The sequence below is a fragment of the Amblyomma maculatum genome, chromosome 1 (assembly GCF_055883805.1).
Source record: "Amblyomma maculatum isolate TAMU_Amacu chromosome 1, ASM5588380v1, whole genome shotgun sequence".
In the NCBI taxonomy this organism is placed as follows: domain Eukaryota; kingdom Metazoa; phylum Arthropoda; class Arachnida; order Ixodida; family Ixodidae; genus Amblyomma; species Amblyomma maculatum.
In genome coordinates this window covers 423,332,667-423,347,600 of record NC_139344.1, presented here as the reverse complement: position 1 = coordinate 423,347,600, position 14,934 = coordinate 423,332,667, and positions in this window count along the sequence as shown.

The window sequence follows — 14,934 nt, the reverse complement described above, 5'->3', positions numbered from 1 at the left end:
CTATTGGAGCTGCAGTGGTATGGAAACAGCGAGAATAGCAGTTTGCTTCATACGTCTTACCCACCTGAGCGGCTAAGGTGTTCTATTGTTGAACACTATAGCTAAATGATGATTCTGGGGGCCACGTATTTTAATGCCAGCAAAATACATCAGGAATCTACACAATATCAGAGGATACCCAATAACCTCACGTTCACCTTCCACAAAAGCACATACGTAAGCCGAGGTTCAGTTTCGCTGCGTTTGTGTTAAACCTAAAAAGGCAACAAACTTCGGGCGCTCTAAACAACAATAACAAGATGAAAGCTGAAATAATCAGTTAATACTGCTCTCTTTTCTTTGAGGCCAGCATTTCCGCAATGGCAGCGGCACCGCGGACTTGCCCTGATTTACTTCCGTATTTGAAAAAAAAAAAAAAAGACTACAAAATATTACTTGTGCTTTAGCTCTGGTTAACCCTAGTTGAATTGCGAAAGCAACGGCGGAATCTTCTTTTGCCTGCTACATTATTCCCCTATCACGCCCTATCAGTGTATGGTGCTACAATATTGCGGACACTTAAGCTCATCCTTTAAGGGTATGACGCGAGAGCGTAAGCTACCAGCCCACATATAAAGTCACGCTTCAACCGTATGGACGTGCCTGCGTGTCGTAGGGGTAACGAGGATGCAAACGGTTCTGGCAGGCTGATTCTGATACCCCTCCCCCCCATATGAAAGGAGCGACCCGAGTTGGGAGTTCCAGCCCGTGGCATAGTGGTAACGTGAATTCAAACGGTCATGGCAAGCGGATTTCTTTGTTTTAGTACCCCGCACGCCTCTTCACGGCGTAGCTGCCGCCACCCGAGGTCTCGCTTTGGCTGTCGCAGTATTTCTTTGGCAATAAAAGGAAATTTGCAGGGGAAGTAACGAGAAGAGGGCTGCTTGGGAATGATATTCGTCAGATGTCTCATCGGTCTTTATATATATATATATATATATATATATATATATATATATATATATATATATATATATATATATATATATATAGTTATTTATTTATTTATATTGATATATAAAGGCCGAGGGAGTTTTAAAATTTCTACACAACTACTTTCTCAACAGTATCAAGTCGTACCATTGTCGTTTCCGTGACTGGGAAATAAGACAAAGCCAATGCCACCCATACGGACACGTTATTAGATACAAATAAATAACTAAACTGAGGGAACAATGGATGTCACTGATGAGGAACCTGTTTGAAGGCATGCAATACAGTCAGTGGGACGTGCTGCAGTAAATATGATGCCGTAGTACGTTCGTAAATGACTTTGCGTCGGAGGCGCAGCCACAAAACGTTCGCGTATCCTTTTCGTGTTACTTTCAGGAAGCATAAAGGACAGCATTGTACGCTACTGTTATTGACACCTATTTCTAAGAGGGAGCCAATTAATATTTCTTCAGACGCAGCAGATCATGTCCGCTCAGGTAAAGATAATCGTGCGAACACAATACCAACTGAGAGCATCGCGTTTACTAGGTGCTCGGTGAGGAGGATGGCCCAGCGTTGGTCTCATCTGGGCCCGTATTCCGCGTTTGCATCGCTATCGGAAGTGTCGCTATCTCCCCTACCTCGAGTCATCTGATTGGTGGGAACGCCGGAACATGATGCTGGCGCCTCTTCCGGTTCCGTAGTGGCAACACCCTGTTCCGGCGTTTCGACCAATCAGATGACTCGAGGTCACCTGAGATAGCGACACTTCGATAGCGACGCAAACTCGGAATACGGGCCCAGGCATGAAGCGAAGAAGAAAAATGGAGGTGATAGGAAGCATGCGTGATACGCAAACACGCTATGCAGGAACACTCCGGCAGTCTGGCGATCAGAGCAAATAGTGGGAGCGCGCTCTGGGGATTCGTACACGTAAACACTTGGCTGCTTGTTCGCGCTGGCAGTTTTTAATGCGTAAAAAGCAGGCGGTGCATCAAAGTAACTGCAGTTATTTATGACCGCGAGCACGACTGATTTTTCTTCATTATGGGTTCATTCACAGTGTCTTAAAACATACTGTACCCGTGCAGATATGAAAACGACAGAAAAATCGTCGGAGGAACTCGGATCTTGTTTTTTTTTCTTTCTGTCTTCTCTCTTTTTTAAATTTCACTCTTTTCTTTTCTATTGTGTTGCTCTTTTTTCCTCTTTCTATTTTTCTCTCTTTTTGTTGTTGTTTTTTCTTTTTTACTATTTTTTTCTTTTTGTACTATCGACTGACTGTTTTCGATTTTTAACGCTATGACGATGCCTGACATTAAAGCTTTACAACGTTTTTGCACGTTTTGTGTCCAATTTTGACGCATTTTGCACAATTTCGACGTCCGTAGCGTCTTCACACTATATCGACGTCTGTGGCTATTTTGAAGTTAAGTTTTAAATTCCCTGACTAATAAATCAAATAATTGATTATTAACTAATTATTCAACATCAAAATTTTACACACATATTTTACAGCCTCCGCCTCTTACAACAATGCCATTTCTCATCAATCAATTCATTTCTCGATAATGACAAACAAATTCGCAGACGCACAAATCCTGCCTACATTTATCAGACTAGGGTTCCGCTTTAATATGAAAGCATATCAAGCCATTTCATTATAGCCATCACTCCATGTCGTAAGCGATATCTGCGCGCTTCTTCTTGATGAACGTCTTCTAATAGTGATTATTATGTCTGTCTCGCTGTGCTCCTATTCAATACAGATGATCGGAATAATGGGAACTTAAAAGGTCAAGCAGAGGCGATGTTCTGATCCCAGTCATGCGAGAAATTTGTGGCAATCGTACTCTTGTCTCTTCGTCTCTCATTTTGCTAAATAATGCAGTAGACGGCTCATATCTTGCACAAAACGAAATGGCGGACATTGAGTGATCACACTTTGCTGTCATTTGAAAATATACTTTCACACAGGCTTAGGGAAACAACAAGAAGTATAGGAGTGCGACACATAATAAGCTCGCCTGTCTTTGTAAGGGGGTTTCCTTTGGCCAAGCTGAGGTATACAATATGTGATGCGAAACACAACCAATGTACGCCAAATGTATTTTATGAAATATCGCTTTCTTCTGGCAGGTAATCTGTAGGACAGATCCGAAAGTGCATCTCTTACTAGGTGGGCTTTTGTAGTGCGCTATCACTAAAAACGCCGAATCTCAAAAATCCAAAGATATATTTGAACATTTCACACGCCAGCAGCAGCAGCAGCTGGAGATAGTCTGTTTTCTAGGACATTTTATTTTGATGCACTCTGATAGTTTGGTCACTGAACTTTATTGTTTCCTCGCTATAGGTCCGTGTGTAGCGTGCACACTTGATATCCTGTGCTTTCGGAACACAAACCAAAGTTCACCGAGTCGAGTCATTTGTGCAGTGACGAAGTCGCCGGGGTGTCTGCGTGAGAAGAGCAAACGCGTTCGTATCGCATTCCGCGATACGAGATCACAAAAGGGCAGCCATCTTTCCTCTAAGGCGACTGGTGCGTTGCCAGGGGGAGTCACGCAGGAATCAAGAACGCGGCCGATATTGGTGTATGTAAAAATAGCAAGGATGTTATTCGCAGGAGGGCTGTGAAATGGCCAGCTTATTATGTGAGTGTGAACATTTCATATGAGGGCGCTATAACAACTAAGAATGGGCTTCCACTTTCCTGGGACACCTAAATGAGTTTGAGGCAATTGTGTAATATTACAACTTACAAGATACATAACATCATCATCATCAGCAGCATCAGCAGCAGCCTGACTATACCCACTCCAAGGCGAAGGCCTCTCTCATATTTCTCCAATTAACCCTGTCCTTAGCCTTCTTTTAGGAGGCTATGCCCTGTCCTGTGGTAGCTGCATCCACTTGACCCCTGCGAACGTCTTAACCTCCATCAACCCACATAACTTTCTGCCGTCCCCTGCTGAGCCCCTCCTATACATAATATACGCACATGTTGATGGGAATAGCGTAAGTTTTAAAACCGCATCAAAATTTTGCTTTTAACGTTTGGCCCCCTCGTACCTGTCGTTTAAAACTGCCATAAAAATACCAATAGGGTGCGATTTTGAAAACATTTGTGAGGCGATTGCGGGGTAATGTCATACTTTTATAAACATGGAATTAGTTTGCTCTATTGACGCACGGCACTGCTGACGTTTTCTTTGCGCTCGCAACCAGTAATTAAGACTGTAATATAAAACGAACTGAGCGCGTTATTAAAAATAAATATATGTAAAAAATCTACAATCCTGTCGCAGGATGATTTGTGGATGTATTGTTCGTATGGTGAACTTGCGGCTGTACAATATGTAAAAAAATTGCATTCCAAAACTATCTTTTGGAATTCGTCTAAAATATTTGGGGGTATGCATGAGGGCGAAAACTGTCCGACATCAGGGGGAGGGGGGAGTGGCTTCATTGTCGTGAGTAGTAAGCCTAGTTCTCGCTGGATGGGATGAACGGAATCAGAATAGAAAAAATATATCAGAATGATAACAACATAAATACTATAAAAATATCAAGAGAAACTAGAAAACAATAAATAAGTCAAAATTACAATAGAATCAACCAATACTGAACTGAACTACGAATTGGAATGGAGTCAGAGCTTAAATAGAGTAAAAAACAGAATAGACTTGCGAGTGAGAGGAAATCCTTCCTCATTCCATCCAGACATGTTCAATTCACCACGCACGCACGCACGCACGCACGCACGCACGCACGCACGCACGCACACACACACACACACACACACACACACACACACACACACACACACACACACACACACACACACACACACACACACACACACACACACACACACGCACACGCACACGCACACGCACACGCACACGCACACGCACACGCACACACACACACACACACACACACACACACACACACACACACACACACACACACACACACACACACACACACACACACACACACACACACACACACACACACACACTGAACAAGGGTAAATGGGGTACGCCTCAGTTCGCAGATGAGCCAACGTTTCGACAAGTGGACTTGTCTTCGTCCACTTGTCCGCTTGTCGAAACGTTGGCCCATCTGCGAACTGAGGCGTACCCCATTTACCCTTGTTCAGTTCTTTTTCATACCGTGCAAACCTTCTTCCTTTCGTTCTACCTGTTTTTGGGAAGGCATATATAGCGACGGAATCAACAAATGCAACAGGACACCTCATTGTTATGGCATGTGCGCGACCAAAATTGATCTAACTCGTATTGTTGATACAGCAGGTGTCAGGCACGCCTCGACCGCTTGAGCTTATGCACTCTTATGATGCTCCATTTTACCTTGGCTTCACGTTTACCACATTGTCACGAGCTTCTTAAATTAAAGCATCTCGAAGGGACCAGAACTTTGTTGTAGAACCACTTGGCTTCTCGGTATGGTTTGACATACTTCCTAACCAGGCATCTGGACCAGGATATGCTTGAAAATACCTTTGCAATTATTGTATCAAAGTCGGCAGCGAACAGCAACTCGTCTTTCCGTCAGTTTTGAGAAGCATTCATGCATCTTTCAGTTAGCAACCTTTTCAAACTGCCAGAAAGCAGCAACTGTGCTGAAGACATGTCAACCCTCCTGGCGACTCGCCCAGTTTCGTTTTCTGCACTTGATTCTTCTCTTTGTACAGCTGCTGCATCTTTGCCAATTGCAGTACGAGTTTCGCCCAATGATTATTCATACGCAATGGCAGTGAATAACATTGTCTACTTTGCTGGATGGCTTGCATTTAGTTTATGAATGGCCACAGGTGTGCTACAGGGTCGCACAAATGCGAGTTGAGGCTTGAGAGCGCAATCTTTACCAGAGCCAGTGCTGCTGTACTCAAGTATGGGAAAACCCGTAGGAAGGAGAATGTGTCTGTTCTTGCATCCTAGTTTGCAGGTGCATCCTTGTGAGTAGGTTTTTGTCGCGTCTTCCAAGTCTTCGCAATGTTAGAAGAACTGGCTACACATATTGGAATTGAATTGTCCCACGTACAACTGCGAGGAGGCGATTTGTTTGATGAAATACATTGCCGGGGGGGGGGGGGGGGGCGGAAGGGGGGGGGAGTGGTTTGGGACCAGAACCCCCCCCCCCCCCTCCCCCCAATTTTTCTTTAGTACTGCATGACTGCACACATTTTTTACAGTCGTTTTTTCGGCCTTTCGTTTTCTTCTGCCGGCGACGTATAACAAAATATCTCTGGCTCCACCCCTGATTGGCACTTGTAGCGATTATGTCGAGAATATCGAAAGACGAAACATTCGGACATAACAAAACAAAAACATACAAGCGTCTTTCTGTTCGTTCACCCGTGCGTGCGTAGGAGGACTGTTTGACTTCGCCACTGAGTGATCGAATTGAATAGAACATTTTATGCCCTTAACCTCGGCTTTTTTGAACCCTTGTACCGATGAGAGAAGAGGTAATTTCAGATTCATAAGTGGGCGTGGCTGAGGCTGTTCTAGACATAAAGTGGAACACTCACAACGACGTGAAAGCGAGCCACAATAAGGGTTTGTTCTGTCGTTCTTCCAGATGATGTGACCGTTGAGCTTTATTTATTTATTTATTTATTTATTTATTTATTTATTTATTTATTTATTTATTTATTTATTTATTTATTTATTTATTTATTTATTTATTTATTTATTTATTTATTTATTTATTTATTTATTTATTTATTTATTTATTTATTTATTTATTTATTAAAGAACCCATAGCGCCAAGGCATCACAGTTTTGGGGTCAGGGGGATGGTACAGCAAGGAATGAATGAACTACACCGATAATTTTGTTTTCAGCGATTGTAATAATATAAGTTACGCCAAACATGGCTTGAATGGGTGCCTAACCTTCCTTGTACCGTCTGTAACGAAGAAGTGACTGCTTTGAGAAGGTGCTGACCCTCAAGGAGAAGCCAGGAAGCAGCACGTTCCGGAGAGTCTCGGCGTCACAAGAAGGACGCCTGGAAGTCCCGTCTAGAGGTACTTCGGACGGCATTTACTTCATCTTTTGTCGGTGAGGGGTCATGCGGTGACGCTCGTGGCAATGTTGTGGGACAAAATCAGCTCCTTGAATGGATTGGGTCAAAGGCGGTGGCTCTCGATCAGCAGCGCTAACCGTGCCGACACGCGCTTCGATAAGCGGCCACCGGAGCCCCCCTCGGAGTGCACCTCGGGTCTCGCGAGTACCTTACACAAAGGTACCCCGCGACGCAGGGCGGAAGAAACTTGGTCCGGGTCAGCGCCGCCGGCACGCTAAGGGTTAAAGGTCAGGGTCACTTGCAGCGCAACTCCCGTGTGCAGCAGCGGTCACGGGTGAAAGCCGGTTCGCTCCGATACGATCCGGTCGCGGCTGGTGACTTCGAGGACCAGAGTGCACCGAGGCGTACGTATCAGTGAGTCCGAGCATTTCTTCGGGCATGCTTCGATACGTGCGGTGGCCAAACGCTACGCAGCATTTTGGGTAACGAATAGAAGCGATACTTCCACAGACTACGACTCCTAGTCTTCGCAGCAACGTGCTTTTGGATGAAGAGTGCCGTTTTTACGCTTTCAACAATTACATTCTTTGCTAACCTTCTTTCGCGGAGTTACAAGTACAACCAGCTACGCAGAGAACTATAGCATTCGCGCGTAGCAAGATTATTCTTTGAGCACATATGAACTTACTAGGATAGTGGAAAAAAAGCGGCACGAAGCTAGGGTGATGTCAAAGCACGCGATATGTGTGAAGAAGCGCGTCTGTTCTATTTTCCGGTGAACTCCGATTACTTTTTCTGACCCTGTATACCCACCTAACGCAGGGTATTTCACTAACACCTTCCACTTGTACTGAGCCTCTTGCTGAGGTAAATAAACAAACGCCTTTTTACGGCACCCGTGAACGCACCAATTATCCCAATTAATAACAGTATCGAAACAAAGAGGAAAAAAAAAAGTTTCGGTATTTTAGTTGGTAGAAATAATAGTATGATATTCGGTAAGGTTAATTAAAATGTACTCGATGAAAGCTTACTGCGTTGAATTTCGTCTGCAGATTTGCTGCACTCCATTGACTGTGTGAGTTCTTGTTCTTTTCAGTATAAGCCACGGTTTTGATCTGATATCCATGATAGCATAAGAGCAGTTTTTTTTTTTTTCCTTTTTATTCCTGCATGTAATCCGCTCGTATGCACTGTAGTACTCCGAACAACGAGCCCTTTGAGAGAGATTTGGTTGTTCGCGCCGGGGAAAAGGTTGTATGCCATTGATCGCACTATTTCGAAACCCTTAGCTTGTTTAAACTTACATTTTAAAAACCTTTTAAGTCATAAAATGGTATTGAGGAGAAGGCCGTAAATCTTTATCAGCAAAATTACTATCTTTAGTGCATTTGTGGCTGTGTTCGTTCCTGCCGCAAAAACAGCATATTTGTTGAGAAAAAAAAAAAAGGGATATGGAATTTTGCTACCAATTTATTCAAACTCGGGGCATCGAAATCAAAAGGAAATCCGGATCACCGTCAGAAAGTGGATGCTGGCATTGCCTATAGCCCCAGATATTCGCGCCAACGTACTCTCGGTGTGCTCTCGAAATCGGCCCCGCGATAACGATACTACCTGCATATCGATTTTTACCTTCCTAGGTTGTTAAGGTGCCGCTTTAAGTGAAAGCAGCGTGTGTCGCAGTTAAACGCAGTAATAAATGTACGCAGACCAACTTCAATTTGCCCGCATAGGACCTTAATCTGGACAATATCTTTAAGAGAACGCATGTTCATTGCGATTTGTGGAATTCGCTGCGTTGCCTTTCTTTCTTTTTTTTCCCCCGTTTTATTTATGGCCCCGGTGGCAGCTACTGGTCCTCGACGGCAAGGCTACGATAGGCCAGTAAGGCCACCGTAACTTTATGACCGTAAGGGGCAACTTACGGCCTGCTGTAAAGAGAGTTTACAGCAGTTTTAGCATCTTCGCGACGGTGCTAGGCACCATACATAGAGCGGATGCTATAGGCTATTACATTATTCTTACTGCTACCATTTACCAAGCGTCGGCAGCGGTTCTCAATGTATCGGATCATTATAATTATGCTAATTTAATCACACTCATTTAGTCTAAAGGTCAGAGCTGCTGCTGGGATATTGAGATGATTAGATAACGTGATGTCTGCAAGAATTGAGACATGAGTTAGATCCAGATAGATGTCATTTCGCAAAACAGCAGCTCGTTCAATTCTCGCTGGTCTAGTGCCATGTATCCATATGCATGATAGGTTGGGGACATTTCGAGTGTAGGCCAGCTCCCGCGTTTTATTTTCGCCATTAAAAAAAGCGACGTCCTTGATATACGCGCTCTGCAAGAACCATGGTTAAGATAGGGAGCATTTAATTCTGGCTCAAAGAGAATCCCGTACGCACAAGTTAGGTCTATATAAAAAATTAAGAAAAAAAAAAACCCGTCTTGGCACGATGGAGTTAATCTGAATAAAATTAAATGGTATCGTGCCAAACCAAGGAAAAAAAAAAACGATTCTCATTCGAAAAGCTCATCTCCCGCCAGCGTACCAATGGACACAAACAAGATAAATATTTTAATAAAAATAATAAAACAAATATCGCGTACCTGACGTACAGAGTTAGGGATGGAATAATGTGAATGAAGGTGGAAGTATATTTACAGTCGCGTAGGATTGTGCAATGGCTGGTAGCATTTATTTTACTGTCTCTCATTCTTATCTTGTGTAGTCTTGATTATATTAATGAATACATTAGTAACCAGGTTGATTGTCTGACTAATGTCTCGCTTTGTATGATACACAGGGATTTTGGATCGAGTAAGCCCTTTCGTACACTTTCCCCGCACTAGGATCACCGCTTTTGAACACAGTCCTCGTAGTTCGAAGAATTGGTGAACCTCTTCACCAAGCGCTTAGATTTATTGAAAAGGACAAGCTAAAGGAAAAAAAAAAAAAAAAGAAAAAAAGATGTGGAATGGAACCAAATTATAGATCAATGAGCACTGCATGTGAACATAGGTGACATGGCGAATCGCCCTCTTGTAAGTCAGAGCAGAAGCGTCTATAATTGTTTAGATTATTAGACAAATTATTTACTGAAGTAAAAAAACATATATAGTGGTGCATCACACTACTGCTGTTGTTTCTTCTCATAACTTCGACCATGCAGGTAACTGCCTGGCACCGGAATTCAACAACTGGGGCAAAAATACTATTAACCTTTATACAGTATACTTTTCGTAGAGCCCACTTGAACAACACCAGCGGCGCTTTCAGTGATCGCGACTCGTACAGAAGTGACGAGCCAGGAATCCGTATTCACGGCGTCTAATTCGCTGCGGTCTTGCGTGAAACAGGAGCGTTGTTATTATGTCGTCATACTAGCACTAGCAGCTCGTAGCTTGATCTTATGGCATGTGACTTACTATTTTTTTTTAACGATGGTTCGCATAAAAGTAATAATTGGAACCATCTTTCTGCCTCCGCCACTGTCATATCACCATGATAACACCTTTAACAAAGCTGTAACCACCCGTCCTGTGCATCTTTTTTCTCTGTGTCGTCTTTTAGCGCTGCAAATCGTTTAGTAACTATGAACCAACATGCCCAGCTTGGAGTCTTGCTGTAACCAACCCACTATGCTCTATAACATCCTCTGGTGTTACGATAATGTACATAAATAATAAAATTTAGTCCTTTGACCTCTTCCTCCTTTCCACGCACTCGTGACCTTTCGAGCGCAGTGACAGTGACCCCGTTCTTCACAGAAGGCGCCATGTCCCCGCAGAAACGGAAATAAGCGCCGCTAAGCGCGGTCATCGGCTTTAGAAGTCGTTTCCTCTGCGCTCTCGAAGAGTTTCTCAGGAAAGAAATTAACGAGCTGATATTTAAGACGCACACAAGGCACACGAAATGCAGGCGCTTGTTATATTTTCTTGCCACTGTTCGGGAGTCACTGATATCGCTCCAGTATTTGCGTCTGGGTAAGGCATAAGGCCGGAAGAGTACCCATGCACACACCTCCAAGCACAAAGAAAAAAAAAAAAAAACGCACGATGTTAAGACTACAAGAAAGTGAAAGCTCCACAACTCCTTTTGAAGCGAATAATGCTTTACTGTGCCATGTATCAGCCAAGGTCAGCTTGGCAGGCCGCTTGACCTTGAGCTAGTCAGAGGTCACAGTGTGATTATAAAAGAGCTTAACCATGGTACCACCCCTGGTGTAACACCGCTTGATCTTTGACGGCATCACGTGATCCCTCTGATAGTTGACGCGTTTCTCATAGTCTGAGTAGCTCTGGGACGTTAAAACCGGCAAACCAAACGAAGCGAAACCAGAACCAAACCATGTAGTTTACGGCATCCTGTATACCATATATGGTCCTGGTAATGCAATCGCTGCAAAACTCTGTTAGATCATGTCTAAACCGAAGTCTAACCAAAGCAAAACCAAGCAAAACAACGCTTTCGCTTCTACGTGCGCATCCGTCGTAAGTATCGTATTTATCGCAGTGCGCATAGTGGCTGGAACTCCCGTTTACGTAGCTTGCGACCGCGCATGTTCACACTGGGCCGTTCGGTAAGATGCGTTCTTTACGACCGGCCAGTCAGCGCTCTCAAGATGGCGCCGGTTAGCAAGCGTCTGATAGCGGAGGTCTGGGCTCTTTAAGCTCAAAATGAGATGTGAAAGAAAAGACTGGACACACAATTAAAATACGAAAAAGAACAATAGGTATATTAACAATTAACAACTCGATTATAAATACACTTCGTTCACACGCGCACGTTCGCACACAGTTTTCAAACGTCCGCTCACCGTGCTGACGCACCGCTCACTTCTTCGCACATTTCTTCACGCGCCCGTTCTCATTGTCGACGTATCGCGCACTCCTGCTCAGTGTCCCGTCTCGCACCAAACCAGGCGTACGGTCCGCCTGCATCCCTGCTTGCGATTTTACCAGTGCTCCGGAGCGATCTAGGGGACGGGCCGGGGCGGTGACTCAAAGGCCGTACTACTGGCTCCAAACAATGAGCCGGGGCGCGCGGCAGACACGGAAACGTCCGCGGAACCTCGTCCCGCCTCAGAAAATGCTGTTTTCTTTTTCTCTTTTACGGTGAGCTTCTTTCAAACTTCGACGAGTCCGCACCAGCTCCGTTCTGCGGCCCGACCGCAACGTCGCCCCGCGTCGGCCTTTCGCTGCAGGCCAACTGTTTCCTCACTTGTCAACGGAGCCGATGGGCTGCGAGAATGCACGGGGATGAAGCGGGCATCCCCCGCCTCCATAACCTCACTTTTCTAAACTAGAGGAAACATTTGCTTGTTGAGAGCTTGTTCGCGCATGAAAAAACGGATTGATGAACCACTTACTACTTTGACTCAGCGCACTGGCAATTTGCAGCCAGGCATCGTTTTGCACTTCTCTCTGTGCGATTTCAGCTACTCGTAGTAGAGAGCCGGCCTCTGCCGAACTTTTTTTATGAGATGCTGATAATTCCTCAGCGAAGATTCCGCACTGCACATGATCAAGCTGCGGACCGACACAATCACCGACACAACACCAATAACACCGGCGAGCCGAGACACTGCAGCAGAGTAGGAGCGTTGGATGATGTCGCCTACTAGTGGTTTGCGCGCGAAATCTGGGAGGACCGGAAGCCCCGTGACCGGAAAGGGAAAACCGAAACGGCTGTGCGCATTGGTCGCGCGTAACGGACGTATCTGTAATAGTCGTAAAAGTCGCGGGTCCTCCGACGCTGGCTGCGTACGTTGCGCATTTTACGCTCAATACGACAGCAGTCTGAACAGACACGTTACGTTTTTTGCGCTTACGCTTACGATCCTTACGAACGATACGTGCGTTGCGCACGTAGTCTGAACGCGGCTTTAAGTTTAGCTGGGTTAAACCTCGGTCATTTTTATATGAGTTGCAGCAGTATTAACACTATAGCATCAGCGTTAAAGTCCCTGTTCTCCACTAAATTCGGTGTTGGCGTTGTCCGCGTCGCGTGTGAGCGAGTCAAGGCCCTGGAAGGGGAAGATGGCAGGAGAGACATCGCCATGCATTGATTGGTCGTCCTTTTGTATGACGTATGGATACCATGTGACATGACCAATTTGTCAGGCGCTGCCAACTTGGGCTTCACCTTTGAGAGAAGAATGAGATAGGAATTCCTGGACCCACGCAGGCCTGTTCGTACTATATGCGAATAAATATGGATTTTATATCTATTTCTGGTGCGCTTTCATGTAATCTTGTAGCATACGAATGAATGCTAATCTTTACATGTACGAAATGTACAGCTGCAAATTAAAGATTAATGGGACGCCGACAGCAGGGAGTCATACACGCTTTCGCATCATATCTTTAAAGGTGGAGCGCCCGCGGAATTTTTCAATCCAACGGCTTTCATCAAATAATGCACAATTGTTGACATTTCGTTTTTTTTTTTTTTTCGGCGAAAGTTAACTACCTGAAACGTGCACGAGTTTGTTAAGCTGCTGATTTCGAGATTACACTGAAAATTAGGAATTAATATTGATTTTAATGCAGTGCGAAAAGTTATAAAACCACTTATCGTCTTACATGTACCATTCTCAGCAACGAGAACAATCGTTACCTTGAGGGGACCGAGCAATTTTTCGAACGAAAGAACGTTGTAATTATAAGTGGAGACATTTCACACGATCTAAGAGTTAAGGCAGCATGTCGTTTTGCTACTATACGTCTGTAAATACGCTTGTCCAGTAAGCATGGAGATTAACGGCAATTATGGTTAAATGTTAATTAAATAAAACGTATTGTCTTAATTGCGATCATTAAAGAAGGCAAATATTTGAGCCTCACGGCTCAGTTTTAATAATGAAAAAAATATATAGAGAGAGAACGAAGCCTCACAAAGAAGCAGGCATTCAAGAACAATTCATAGTGAAGTATTCATTTAGTGAAATTGATTGATTGAATGTCCTTTACTGAATGGGAAGGCTCATGGCCATGGATGGGGATAAATGGGAGTAGACAGAATCTTCACTGTTTAGGTCGTCACTCCAATCACATTGCTCTGACCGGGCCTCTAAGAAAGCCATACTTGGCAAATATCATCTCTGTGTTAGCATCAGTTTCTAGAAGGGAACGGTAGTTCAGGCGGTAGGGTTTGATCTCGGAGCGTCCAGTAGAAAAAGCAGGGCAATCCCAGAGTAGATGAGATATGCCGCCGCGAGTTAAGAGTCGTACAGTGGGGGCACGTAATCATTTTTCCTGTATACTGACGCCAGCGGGCCATAATACGGGGCAACTCACCCCTTCTCTTGCCCTAATGCACTATACTCGGACCAGTCTTCGTAGCCTCAGTCAGCATCTCATGCAGGTGGCCACACCAGACCCACTTTTTACGAGAAAAACCCACCTCACCCGAAGTCACGAAGTCTTTTTGAATAAGCTCACTGCCCATGTGGCTTTAGTGAAATTTAAGCAGTGTAAACGGCGAAACACAGCCGACTGCAAAAATCTATTTTTTTTTTTTAGCACTAAAAATTGGGGAATGTATAATTTCCTTCTGCCGCGGTAGCTCAGCGATATGACAGGGGTTCGATCCCGGCTGTGGCGGCCGCTTTTCAATACAGGCGAAAGCAAGGCGCCCGAGTGCTGTGCGATGTCAGTGCACGTTAAAGAACCTCACGGTGTCGAAATTTCTGGAGCCCTCCGCTACGGCGTCTCTCATAGCCTGAGTCGCTGTGGGAAGTTAAGCCCCGTAAACCAAACCAAACCTACATAATTTCACTGTTTTCTTGTTTCGCACTACTCGAAGGTGTATTTCATTGAAACACTGTGTCTCTCCCGGGCCTTACGTCCTGTATCGAAACCGGTCACTTAGCTTTCAGTTCAGTTCTC